Raw genomic sequence first — 13,159 nt, 5'->3', positions numbered from 1 at the left:
CCTGGGCGAGCTAGGGTCTAGAAAAATCCAAAAAAAGACCCTTTTGCCCCCTTCCTTAGTATCTTTTTGTTTTCTTGATCAAAACACTGAGTGATTCCTCGCTTCGCACTGTAACTGGCACCAAATATCATAATCCGACTAGCAAGAATCAAAATATCAGCGAACGATAGTCCCCGGACAAAATTAGGGTCTGACAGGACTTAGGTATACTAAGTTTTTTTTAAACAATGAAATTTTGCACCAATTAATTGTAATACAATTCAGTTAAATTTTAGATTGAAATTCATTCACTCTAAAATTCTCATAAAACTTGTGTAATAAAATCTAATCCATCGATTAAAATTTCATCTATAATAAATCATTTACAGACAATTTTACAAAACTTTCATCACAGGCAACCCCAAGAATTCCTTTTTTCTAAGACAATCACAAGTCGCACTGCAAACACTTAATAAATAAAATACCACAAACAATTTAGTTACAAAGAATTTATTGGGAAGAATTCTATATAACTGATTTTGTATATTTTTCTAATTGACCATTATTAAGAAATACTAAGTTTATCTATTTTTCATTCTTTCATTAATTACTCAGTTGATTACTAATCACATGCAATTACTCAAAATACATCTTTTCTTATTAAAAACAAATAAGGTTCAATTAAATCAAAATAGAATCACTCAAGTACATACTTATTGGGTTGTAATTTTTTGTGATGTTACCTCCATAGTGGTTTATTCTATTCAGTGTTGTCCAAGTTGAGCATATATGCACCAACTTGAGGGGGTCGGGAGAGTTAACACGTTAAAGCTATGAATTAATACTATGTTTCCTTATTTAGTTAGGAATTAGTTTTTTAATTGGCAAAGGTTAATTAGTTAGAAATTAGTGAATTAGAATCGATGTATTTATTTTTAGATTGATTGTATATTTTATAGGAATAGTACTATGTACAAATACCCTTGAAGTATATGGAATAGAAAGAGAGAAATTAATGCTAGAAACACATTATTTGACACATTCTTTTGAACCTACTTTCTTTTACACAATAATCAAGATTAAACTCAAAGAGAATAACAATCATATTTTACAAAACCAAATTCCAAAAGAAGGAAAAAAATCAATAATTCTGTGGGCATCATCAAACCAAGTATGTCCACCCATGACATTACACACAACACATGAAATCTCCAACCTCCTTCGAGTAATATAATATTTACAAGAAACATATAAATATTGGCACAACAACTTGAAGTAACATAAAAAGATTACACAAGGAGGTTGGACATGTATGATCATTATTCCTTGTGTCCCTAAAATCTCCAACCTTTTTCAGGGACACAAGGAAGAGGATTATTCACACTTTGAACATATATGATTATTTCACAGAAAATAAAATATTACACACATGACACGACCAATGATCCAATAGAAAGTTAAAGAAAGAAGCTTATGACTTATGAGCTAACTAAATGAAGCCAGTTTAAGTTAACATCCACTTGAGGCACCTCTATCTGAAGATTGGGAAGCATAGCTTTGAATCCTTCCCATGAAGCAGTTGTCTCTTCATCACATATCACTGCCTTCAAATTCACAAGACTGGCCACTGAAGATGGTAATTCACACCTTGAACAACTTGTCATATAGAGGTTTCTTAGGTTACACAGATTGCCAAAGTCCTCTGGTAAATTAAGAAGGCTTATACAGTTTGAGATGTCAAGATGCCTTAGATTAGAAAGCTTTCCAATAGAATTTGGTATCCCTTCCAAATCGGTACAAGAACTTAGCCTTATGAGTTTCATATTCACCAACTTTCCAATTTCTAGGGGAAGTGCTAAGAGCTTGTGGCAATTAGTAACACTGAGCTTCTTTAGTGGGGTAATATTACATAGCCCAAAAGGCAACACCACCATATCTTTGCAATAGTCAATGCTCAACTCCACTAGGTTTGGAAATGCATCTCAAATTAGGATGGTACCATTTTGAAAAGCATGACTCAAGTTGCACATGTAGAGTGATAGTTTTTTAAGACTCTTCAGTGTGACAAATGAATGAACAGAAATCCTCTCTAATCTAATTATTTTCAATTTGGATAAAAAGCTGAGTAGCTCAAAATTGTTCAACTCAGAAGGATGGAAGTTGTAATTTGTGACTATGAGAACTTTTAATGTGCTCATTTGCTCCATGGATTCTGGAAAAGAGTACTGATTAGTTCAAAAATTTAAAATCAGAACCTTAACTTTAGCTGGTTGCATGTGTGACCAATGCGAATTGCAAGTTTCATCTGCAAAACCAACCCATATGATGTCAACTATAGAATTTCTACACTTTGCTGGTAAATTTCTGTACTTTAGAGAAAGGTATACGGATAACTAACCAATGGATATGGACAATGTGCGAGCATGGATCTGTGGGGGTTTCTGTTTAGAACAATATCTAAAACAATTTGACAATATTCGGCTTATCATGCCTTGTTGCTTCTCGCCAAGCCCCCATTCATTTTTATTTTCTTTTGTGTCAATAATCAGTCTTTTGCTCCCTTCAAGTTGTTCTTGGGCGCTTTGATAAATTGCAAGCTCTCTTAGAAGATCATGAACAACGATGAAGTGGTTATTGTAGTAATAACTGTCTGTGTCACTTGTATTTTTCCTGGTAAATTAAGAGAAATTAATTCCCTAGGGAAAAAAGTTCTCGAACAAAATTAAAGGTACATGTTCTTTGAGATACTCAGATAGATTACTTGCAAATCTCAGAGCAAGCTTATAAAATGTGATGCCGAATTGTATAGTGCGAAGTTTAAATTAAGTCCAAGATAAATGTTTACTTTTAGAATATTAATATATAAAAGGAACCAATTGTTCCTCGCAACTATTTCTCTTTAAGTCTTTTTAGAGATATATATTACGATTCTGAGAATAAGATATTCATTGTACCTTGCTATTAAGACATTAACCAGATTCATGGACTCTAATTTGTTGATGATGGTCATTGCTTCTATGCCATCATCGTCTAGTCCATACGACTCTGCGAATATATCAATTAGAACAGTAACAGGAATTCTTTGGTCTTCAGGAAATAAGCCAAGGTCCATGAAACACTCTTTGATGACTGTATTATCTTCCAAGACATCCAAGATTTTTTGGAGGTAAGTTAGCAATTCAATGTTAGAATCAAGTATAGAATGACCATGTGATAATTCCTCCACCATCCTTTGCCACAACTCATAAGGTCGATGACTGAGTGACCTACCAATCACTTTAATGGCAAGTGGTAAACCCTTGCAACTTTTCACAACCTGCAATCAGTGCACATAAATATAGTTTGTTATGACTTAGGTGGTGCAAGGTGCAAATATACATTGTTACTTGTAAAAAAATTATTAGGTAATTCGAGATGATCATTATGGTCTATACTGATCTCATATGAGACATAATTAAATATTATTAATTTGTTCTATTAAATTGAAATTTTTAAATGAGTTATATAAACAATGACTGAAACTATGGACACTTGAAAGTCTTAAACCTCCTAATAATTTTTCTGCTTGGTATATAGGGTCAAAACAGTTTGCCATGCATTTTTTTCGTTCAATGATAATGTATTTCTTTTCTAAAAAAAAATCATATAATGGTCTGAAACAACTTTATGATATCTATATAATTCAAAGGAATGCATGATCGGCCCAAATGCGAGTATTATGAAAAAAAATGAAAAAGTTCTAAAATATTATTCATTATTAATATTTGTGACTTAACAAAAATTATTATCTAATATTTAAATAATATAATTAAAAAAATTGTATAATAACAATTAAAATAATTTTATATTATCATTCCACCACAAATATTATCGTGTATAATAAATTTATTGACTTTTACAATAAATAATACTAAAAGTATTTTCATCACCATCCTATTATAACACATCTCTCTAACAACTCTATTTATCTCATTAGTTGACCTTAATTATTTAACAACTTTATTTATCTCATTAGTTGACCTTAATTATTTTACTGGTTCAAATTAAAATACGCAGCTTCTACCTTTTTTGTTACTAGCAACTTTACTGACTTTCTGTCATTTAATATTATAAATGATAAATAATGGAATAGAGTAAATATTGTATACATTGGATGTGTAAAAGATTTTTATAATGTCATCTATACATGTCAGTTTATAAAAAAAATTATAAACTGTATAATAAATTAGTTAATTTTTATAATAATTATCTTAAAAAATATGTTAATCATTGACTTTTAACTATCTGATAGTATAAATTTTATTGTACTAACAAAACATAGAAATTACTGGAAAAAAAAAACAAAAAAATGGAAATTAAACTCAATGAATGTACTAATATTATAAAGTCGCTATTATAAAATATTACTAAAGTTCAGTGATGTGTTAAAAAAGTTAAATAAACGATTTCATTACTGATTTAAAAATATAAAAAAAAACTTATTACATTAATTTAATAAGTAATTTTATATCCTAAAAAATATAAAAAATAATTTTCAAATAAAACACTAATAATTTTAATAAAAAAATTAAATTAATTTAAACAGACTTGTCTTAAAAAATCATTTTTGATTTAAACCTAAATGAATCACTGCATTCTGGATAAGGACATGAATTACTCTTATGCGTCAGAAAGTAAGAACAAGCACCTGTTCGACGATGTCTTCGTCAGGAGTATTTAAACTGTTGCTATCCAAGAGAGCGTAGTGATGGAAAAGGGTCATTGCATCTTCGTAAACTAGTGGTTTTAAGACACATTGGGTGCCAAATCCAGGAAATGCAACCCTTGAAGTCACCAAAATTTTGTAATCTGATAAATAAAATTTAAATTTTTCCACGAGGGCTTCTGAGCCCGGCCATACATCATCCAAAACCAGTAGCATTGGGCTTCCCTCGAATTTCCTTACCAAAAGTCCCAATTGATTAATTGAATCTTCATCAGTTTGAAACTTAGGCACTTGATATCCAAAGTGTTCAAATAGTCTTTCTACAAAAATCTTCAACTTGGGCGTTTTTGAAAAGGTTACAAAATAAATATTTTCCCTGAATTTACCTAGTGAAATCAAAAGTTGTGTGAGCCCAGAGCATTTGATGTGTTATGCATACCTTATCAGAATACATATTTACAATCTATCTATCTATCTATCTATATATATATATATATATATATATATATATATATATATATATATATATATATATATATATATATATATATATATAATAATCTAATAATACACGTACATATAACCAATCATCTTAAAATAAATAAGAGAATTTCTATCAATAAGTTTTGATGAGATTGTTTTTAACTTTATTTTTATTTTAGTAAGTTAGGCCATTATCTTATTTAACTATATATATATATACATATGTGTGTGTATATTGTTGCAATAGAATGATTTACTACATTATCATTACAAAAGGATAAAATAAGTGATATGATTAAGTGACACATGACTGTTAAATGGCATTATGGATTGACTTCAAAAAAATTTAAATCTACACAGACCAAAACGAATAAGAAATTTAAAGAATTAAAATCAAATCAAATCATATTTATAAAGAATCAAAACATATTTAAGTGAAACAATTCAACGATAAGCAAGGCTAAAGCAAAATTTAAAAGATATTTTTTACTTTCAATATGTTGGGCTTTTTTACTAACATATGTCAGCTTTTTATCAACATATGAGGCCCTTTTAACAATTATGTTTTTTGTTGGGGAGCCTAAAGTGTAAGCTTTAATTGCTTTATCCTTGGGTCAATCCTTCCTATGAGGGTACCTAAGGGATTAATTTTTTCTAATTTTACCAGGAAAAATACAAGTGACACAAATAGTTACTACTATAATAACCATTTCATCATCCTTGATGACATTCTAAGAGACTTCACAATTTATCGAAGCACCCAAGAACAAGTTGAACTGAGAAAAAGACTTAAGATTGACACAACACAAAATAAACCTGAATGAAGGCTTAGAGAAAAACAGCAAGGCATGATGGTCCACATATTGTCAAATATTTTTTGATGGAATGTTGAACCAAAACCCCAACAAATCCTTGCTCGAACATTGTCTATATCAACTGTTTAGTCATATCTTTCTCTAAAGTATAGACAATTACTTACAAAGTGAAGATGGTAATAACTAAAAACAAAGTTCCTATGATCTATCATTTGTTGCTCTTCTACTATTGAGTATTGACACCATATTAGTTTCTTTTGCAGATGAAATTTCCACAACATGTTGGTCCTACATGCAACCAACTCAAGCTGAGGTTCTGATTTTAAACCTTCAAACTAATTAGTACACCTTTCCAAAGTTCCTGAAAGAAATGAGTAAACTAAAATTTCTAATAGTCATACATCATGGTTTCCATCCTTCTAAAATGAACAATTGTGGGTTGTTTGGCTCATTATCCAACCTTCAGATTAGAGCGGATTTCAGTTCCTCCCTTTACGAGCGGATTTCAGTTCCTCCCTTTACGATAGGGGAATTCATTATGGCTAATTAAAATTTCATTTTGACAAAAAATTATGGTAGAGAAAGCTTACCAAGGTCAGGATGGGTCTCAAGGCTCAAAGATCGGTTATAGAAGTACTTATAGATTTCCTGCCAACAAGATCCCCCATCGATAGTGAAAATCGAACCCATGTTTTTTGGGATATGAGTTTGCTGCCCACCAACTGGCCCAACCTTTGTTGGTAAATGGTACTCCCACCATCCCTAATTATAAGACCTTTTAAACTAATTTATGCCCCTTAAGAAAAGTAGTTAATTTAGTTAATCACATTAAATTTATCAATTAATTATACTATCATTCCAAAATTACCCATTTTATCTCTCTATCTACTTAATTTCTTCTCATTAAAAGGGTCTTATAACTTGTTTTCATGCTCTAATTATTGATTTTAATTGTTGTAGATTTTCTTGTGCAATTAACACTCAATTTAATTATTTTTTTAAATAGAATGTCCACCAAACAAATTTTGGCTCCCAAGGGTGATGAAAAAGAAGAAACTATGTCACCTAATATAGGTGAATCAAACCCGGATGAATCAAATGATATTCCTATGAATGAAGTTGATGATGGAACTAAAAGCTCAACTTGAAATGGCCACTCAAGAAAGTTAACTTCAGTTGTTTGGAATCACTTTGATAGAAAATTAATAGATGGAGAATGGAAAGCTATTTGCAAATATTGTAAAGGTAAACTTTTGGGTGATACAAAGCAAGGGATGACACACTTGTGTGACACCCTCTACCCCAACATGCATAGAAATAGAAAAACATATAAAACACGGAATCTAATTAAATCAATTTTATTCAATAAAATCGTAAGTAAATCCGCGTGGGTAAAAGGTCCAAATTTGCTTCATTGTTACCAAATAAAACTTCACAAAAACATTTCCGACTCAAAATAAAACCATTCAAGTTTACAAAAGAACTAAAGTTAAGCCACAGAATAAAATAAAGTAAAATAACATGTTCAGAACATAATGCAATTAAAATAGAAATCCATGCCCCAATGTCACATCCTATCAGAGTATTATGTCCTGGTGTTCTCCAGCACGAGGTTCCTTAAAGCAATCCACCTAGGTATCTACTGCCACAAACACAAGGTTTGAGATCATCATATGATCCAAACCCAAACAACACATGGGGAGTGAGTTATCACATTCCTAATCAAGTAGAGATAAATGAAAGCACACACACACACACACACATATATATATATATATAATATAAGTATAACAAGCTCAACTTAGCATAATTCGTATCATTTTACCTCTCATTGCGTAACATCATTTGTCCCAGAGATTTAATCACAAAATCACATCAATCATGTGTTCAGAACAACACATCTCAAGTACAACACAATATCTCACTCACACAATTCATTACCCAACATTACATAACAAGTCACAATGATCACTACATAGGCGTTATGCAACAGATACACTAAGACTCAATCCTATATGCAATGTGGTATCATGTCAGTGAAAATCCTCGTCAAGTGCCTAGGAATACATGACAAGGAAGACCACACACTGGGAAGCTAGATCACTCTCACTAGGTAAAATCATAGAGAGACCAGTCAGGCTCACATTATTTTGCGAGAATGCTTTAACCATGTGGGATCGACATATGCTTAAAGGAGCACTCAAACCGAGTGTATTTACCCCCAAGGCCTAGACTCCAAAGAGTCTGTCTGGGCCTTTCCTTTCTGATTCAAGTCCAACTCAAAGCATTTTAACACACAGACTCTATCCATGAACTATACAAAACACACGACTCCTCAATTATTCTCAAAATAATTTTAAATCATCGCGGCTCAAAGTGATTCAACTTGTTGGGTTCCTACAATGGATCCCATCACAATACTCGTTGTGCATTAACCCATCGACCTTAAAGGGTCTTACAGTCGTGTGATGTTACGGTTCATAGTTCACAATTAAATGCACACAACATCTCAATACATGTATGACCTCACAATTTAACACATACTCAACTTGTCACTTAGACACAATTCATCACACTTTCATAATCCAAAGACATCATGTTATCATGCCTCATGCATCATATACATATCATATAGTAATAATATTAATATGTTATGTTCATATGACTAATCATCTCATACAAATAGGCATTTAAAATCATATATGTGCATTGGAGTTTGAACTATGCAATACACACAACTACTCAGTTGTTTTAAAAATAATTTTAACTCATCGTGCCTCAAAGTTATTCAACTTGTCAGGTTCCCACAGTGGATCGCATCACAATACTTGTCGCGCACTAACTCATCGCCATTAAAGGGTCTTACAGCTGTGAGATTGTACAATTCATAACTCACAAATCAATGCATACAAAATCTCAATACACATGTATCTTACAATTCAACACATATTCAATTTATCACATACACCCAATCTCAATCACAATACTATAATCCCAACACAACATGTTATGACACCTCATGAATCATATAAGCATCACACAACATTAATATTTACATGACACAAAATATTTATATATTAAATCGAATTATATTATTTTCAATTAAAAAGAGTTAATAAATAATTAAACTAAAAATGCATTGAAAGTATTTATCGTTGAATCTTAATATATTAATTTCCTTTAATTTAATATTAATATTTGAACCATTAATTTATAATTTATTTTAAAAATTCATATACATATATATATATATGTGTGTGTGTGTGTGTGTGTGTGTGTGTGTGTGTGTGTGTGTGTGTGTGTGTGTGTGTGTGTGTGTGTGTGTGTGTGTGTGTGTGTGTGTGTGTGTGTGTGTGTGTGTGTGTGTGTGTGTGTGTGGTGTGTGTGTGTGTGTGTGTGTGTGTGTGTGTGTGTGTGTGTGTGTGTGTGTGTGTGTGTGTGTGTGTGTGTGTGTGTGTGTGTGTGTGTGTGTGTGTGTGTGTGTGTGTGTGTGTGTGTGTGTGTGTGTGTGTGGTGTGTGTGTGTGTGTGTGTGTGTGTGTGTGTGTGTGTGTGTGTGTGTGTGTGTGTGTGTGTGTGTGTGTGTGTGTGTGTGTGTGTGTGTGTGTGTGTGTGTGTGTGTGTGTGTGTGTGTGTGTGTGTGTGTGTGTGTGTGTGTGTGTGTGTGTGTGTGTGTGTGTGTGTGTGTGTGTGTGTGTGTGTGTGTGTGTGTGTGTGTGTGTGTGTGTGTGTGTGTGTGTGTTATAATCATCAACACGTAATAAGCTTATGATGCCAAAACATGAAAAAGAATGTTTCCAAAAATCCAATTCTCACGACAAAGGAGTTATACAGAAATGTTTCTCACAACATGGGGAGTAAAAAACCTCAAACAATTTCACATAATCATATAAAATCAAAGGAATCAAAATCATAGATTCAAAAGCACAAAAACACCAAGAGTACTCAATTTTACCAACCTATTCACATTAGCACATTGATAAGTGTCATATTTCAGTTATTTTTGGGATTAAAATGTTAACACCTATCTTTTGATTGCAATATTTTTCTTATAAACTTCCCTTAAATCTAGTTGTTTTATATATATTGTACATTTACTAATGTTTTTGTTTAAATATGAAAGATTCATCCATGATTCTATAGGTTTTGATGGTTGTTTGTTTGATCGAGAAACCAAGTTTAAAGGAATGGAAAAATGGTCATTTTTCTAAGATTTTAAACAGCCATTCGCCAGGCTAGCTACCAGCTCACCTGGGCCAATCAATTTTCTTCATGCCTAAATAGTTAACTCGCCTAGGCTAGAAATAGCTCGCTTAGGCGAGTGAGTACCTTCAGCATTAAGCAACCAACTCGCCCAGGCGAGTTGGTTTGGCAGCTTCTTCTCTTTTTCTATAAAAAGGCGTGCAAAGGAAGGCAAGAAAACAGACAACCAAAAGAAGAAACAAGAGGAAACATGCAGCAAGGAAGAATGAGCGAGAAAGTGGAGCCCAGGCATTGCAGAGTTGTGACTGTATATCGCATCCTTTGTTATTTCTCCTATTGATCTTGGGCTCTATGCAATGATCGACTAGTTTCTCCAGAGGATTGGATGTAATCTTCATACCCGTATGTATCTCTTTTGATATTTATATACGTGTGAATTTTTCTACTCATTACTAGTGATTCCATTTTGTTTGTAATGCTTGATTCTATTTGATCACTAGTTTCATGAAATTAGATTTTACGTTTGATTGGAAAGTACTCTTAGAATTTGAACTGAATGAATTTACTCCTTACATTGTGTTGCTAGGAATAAAGCATAACATTTTGATTGCAAATAGCACGAGATTATGATTGTAATTGTTCAATTTCCCATATGGTTCCTTTTTCTCCAATTTTTAACAAATATATTCAAGGGAAATGAAACACCAGAAAGCGCATCGGGTCGTCAAGTATTTAAAATTAAAACGAAATGATCTGAGTATCGAACTCAGGGAACTTGCTTATTAGACAAAGTTTTATTCAGAAGTAAGGCATTGTTGGAACAAACATTGATAATTGATGGTTAAAAACAGAAATAAACTAATTCTAAGGTAAAAACAATAAATGCAAGTACGTAAAAGTTTATAGCAATAGGTAAAAAGCGTTGGGTCTTTGTAACAAACAAGTTGATGCATATGAGGATATTTATCTAATTAATCATGTTCTTGTGTTCTATGTTGTATCCTAAAGTACTAAACCTCGATCCCTCATAAGTTTAGACTAATTTAACTTAAGCTTCGTCCGTAGATCCCTCTTGTAAGACTAAGCTTAACTTAAACAACATTATCATCACAGCATATTCAGAAAACCAAAACCCCACAATCCATCCCTGGTAATGTAGTTATTTAGTCCTGCTTCTATCAAGTTCTAAGGCAATAGTACATTTCCCAATGCTAAAGTCACCTAACAGTACACACAAGTGGGTGATTAGGCCAAGAGCATGCAGTAATTAAGCATTGAAAGAAGCATTGAACACACAAAACACAAACTAGGGTTTTTAACCAGCCATACAAGGAAACCCTAACACAAACGAGATAGAGAGTACAAAATAATTGTTGCTTACACAAGAAAGGGGATCCCTCCTCCTCTTCTTGGCACGTCACAATCACTCTAACACTCACTAATCTCTCTAAAAATGTAGAACCCTAGGCTTCTATTTGCTGTCTCTATAGCACTATTCTCAAAGTTTGTGCAAAATACGCAGCTCTGGTCTCTCCAAATCGTTGTTGTGTGTTTTGTACCCTAATTCTGACAATTCAGGCTTAAATAGGCTCTGAAATCGCGACATCACGCTTAGCGTCACCCTCGCGCTTAGCACGAGTAAGTGGATTTGGGCTTGGCGCCAGTCATATGCTGAGCCTGGCCAAAGACAAACATCTTGCTTAGCGAGATGATCTCGTGCTTAGCGTGTGGCCTCAATTCTTGTGCTCTAACAGATTCCCTTGTCACGCTAAGCGTGCTGAAGCTGCACTTAGCGGTAGATGCGCGCTGAGCCCATAGGGTCTGCTTAGCGCGACTGCTCCTTTTAGCATTTCAAGATTTTAGCCTCTTTTAAACTTGAAATTATGCAAATTTTATCATTAAATCACATGGGATATACTCTAAAGACAGCTATTCAAACAAAACAAGATCTATATACAAATAACTATAAATTGGGGAACTATACAAGCTTTAGAAAATGTTTTCTATACAAAAGTTAGTCGTATAATACGACTAACAGTAATTTTGTGATATTTATTTCATATGCGAGGATTCGATATTCGATAAATATTCTTACGATTTATTGTTATTTGATCCAGAAATTTCCAAGACTGAAAGGAAGAATGGGAAGAAAAAGAAACAAGCAACCACTAAGCCATCAGGTATATCTTCTTCTATTGATTCTCCTTCACCAGAAATTGATACTATGGCGGGAATAGGAGGAGAAGGAAATAGACCACCAAGGAGGACTCTTGGTGACTACGCTTATCAACAAAGACCAAAGCATTACAACAACATGTTTGTTCCTCCTTTCAGCAACAAGGTTGTGGAGTTGAAGCCAGCACTGCTTAGTTTGATTGGTTTACATCCTTTTGTTGGAATGGATCATGAGGATCCATACACACATTTTTTCTACCTTCATGGAGTTATGTAGTACCACTGGAGCTTTTGACGAAGATGCTTAAGCTGTCTACCTTAGAGTTTTCCCATTCTCCTTGGCAGGTAAGGCAAAGACATGGCTGCAATCATATCCAAATAAAAGCCTCAACACTTGGGAAGAGGTGAAGGAAAAATTCATTGCAAGGTTCTTTCCTCCGTCCAGATTCATCAGTGAAAAATCAGCCATTGCAACTTTTTCCCAAGGGTCTAATGAACCTTTCTATGAAACATGGGAGAGATTCAAGTCTTTGTTGCGTAGATGCCCCCACCATAGTTTTGATGATGCTGCACAACTACATATTTTCTATAGTGGTTTGAAACCTTGGACAAAAATGATTCTTTATGTTTCAACTAGAGGTACTATGATGTCTAAGAGCCCAGAGGAAGCAATTGCAATCATTGACTCCGTTGCAGCTAGTGATTATCAGAGTCACCATGATAGGGGTTCAATTCAAAGAAAAGGTATAATGAAGTTGGATAATCATAATGCAATTTTGGCTTAAAACAAACTCTTGACT

General features: G+C 33.2%; 1 non-coding gene and 1 pseudogene across 1 annotated transcript; both read right to left on the bottom strand.

Moving 5' to 3' along the window:
- Nucleotides 1-1,457: 1,457 nt before the first annotated feature.
- Nucleotides 1,458-6,672, bottom strand: LOC114411182 (annotated as a pseudogene).
- Nucleotides 6,673-12,816: 6,144 nt separating this feature from the next.
- LOC114413924 lies at nt 12,817-12,918 on the bottom strand. The gene has a single exon (XR_003667063.1). It is a non-coding gene; the product is annotated as a small nucleolar RNA R71 (small nucleolar RNA).
- Between the last annotated feature and the right edge of the window lie 241 nt (nt 12,919-13,159).

This window comes from Glycine soja, chromosome 5 (genome assembly GCF_004193775.1).
Source record: "Glycine soja cultivar W05 chromosome 5, ASM419377v2, whole genome shotgun sequence".
In the NCBI taxonomy this organism is placed as follows: Eukaryota; Viridiplantae; Streptophyta; class Magnoliopsida; order Fabales; family Fabaceae; genus Glycine; species Glycine soja.
This window is presented reverse-complemented; position numbering and strand designations above follow the sequence as displayed.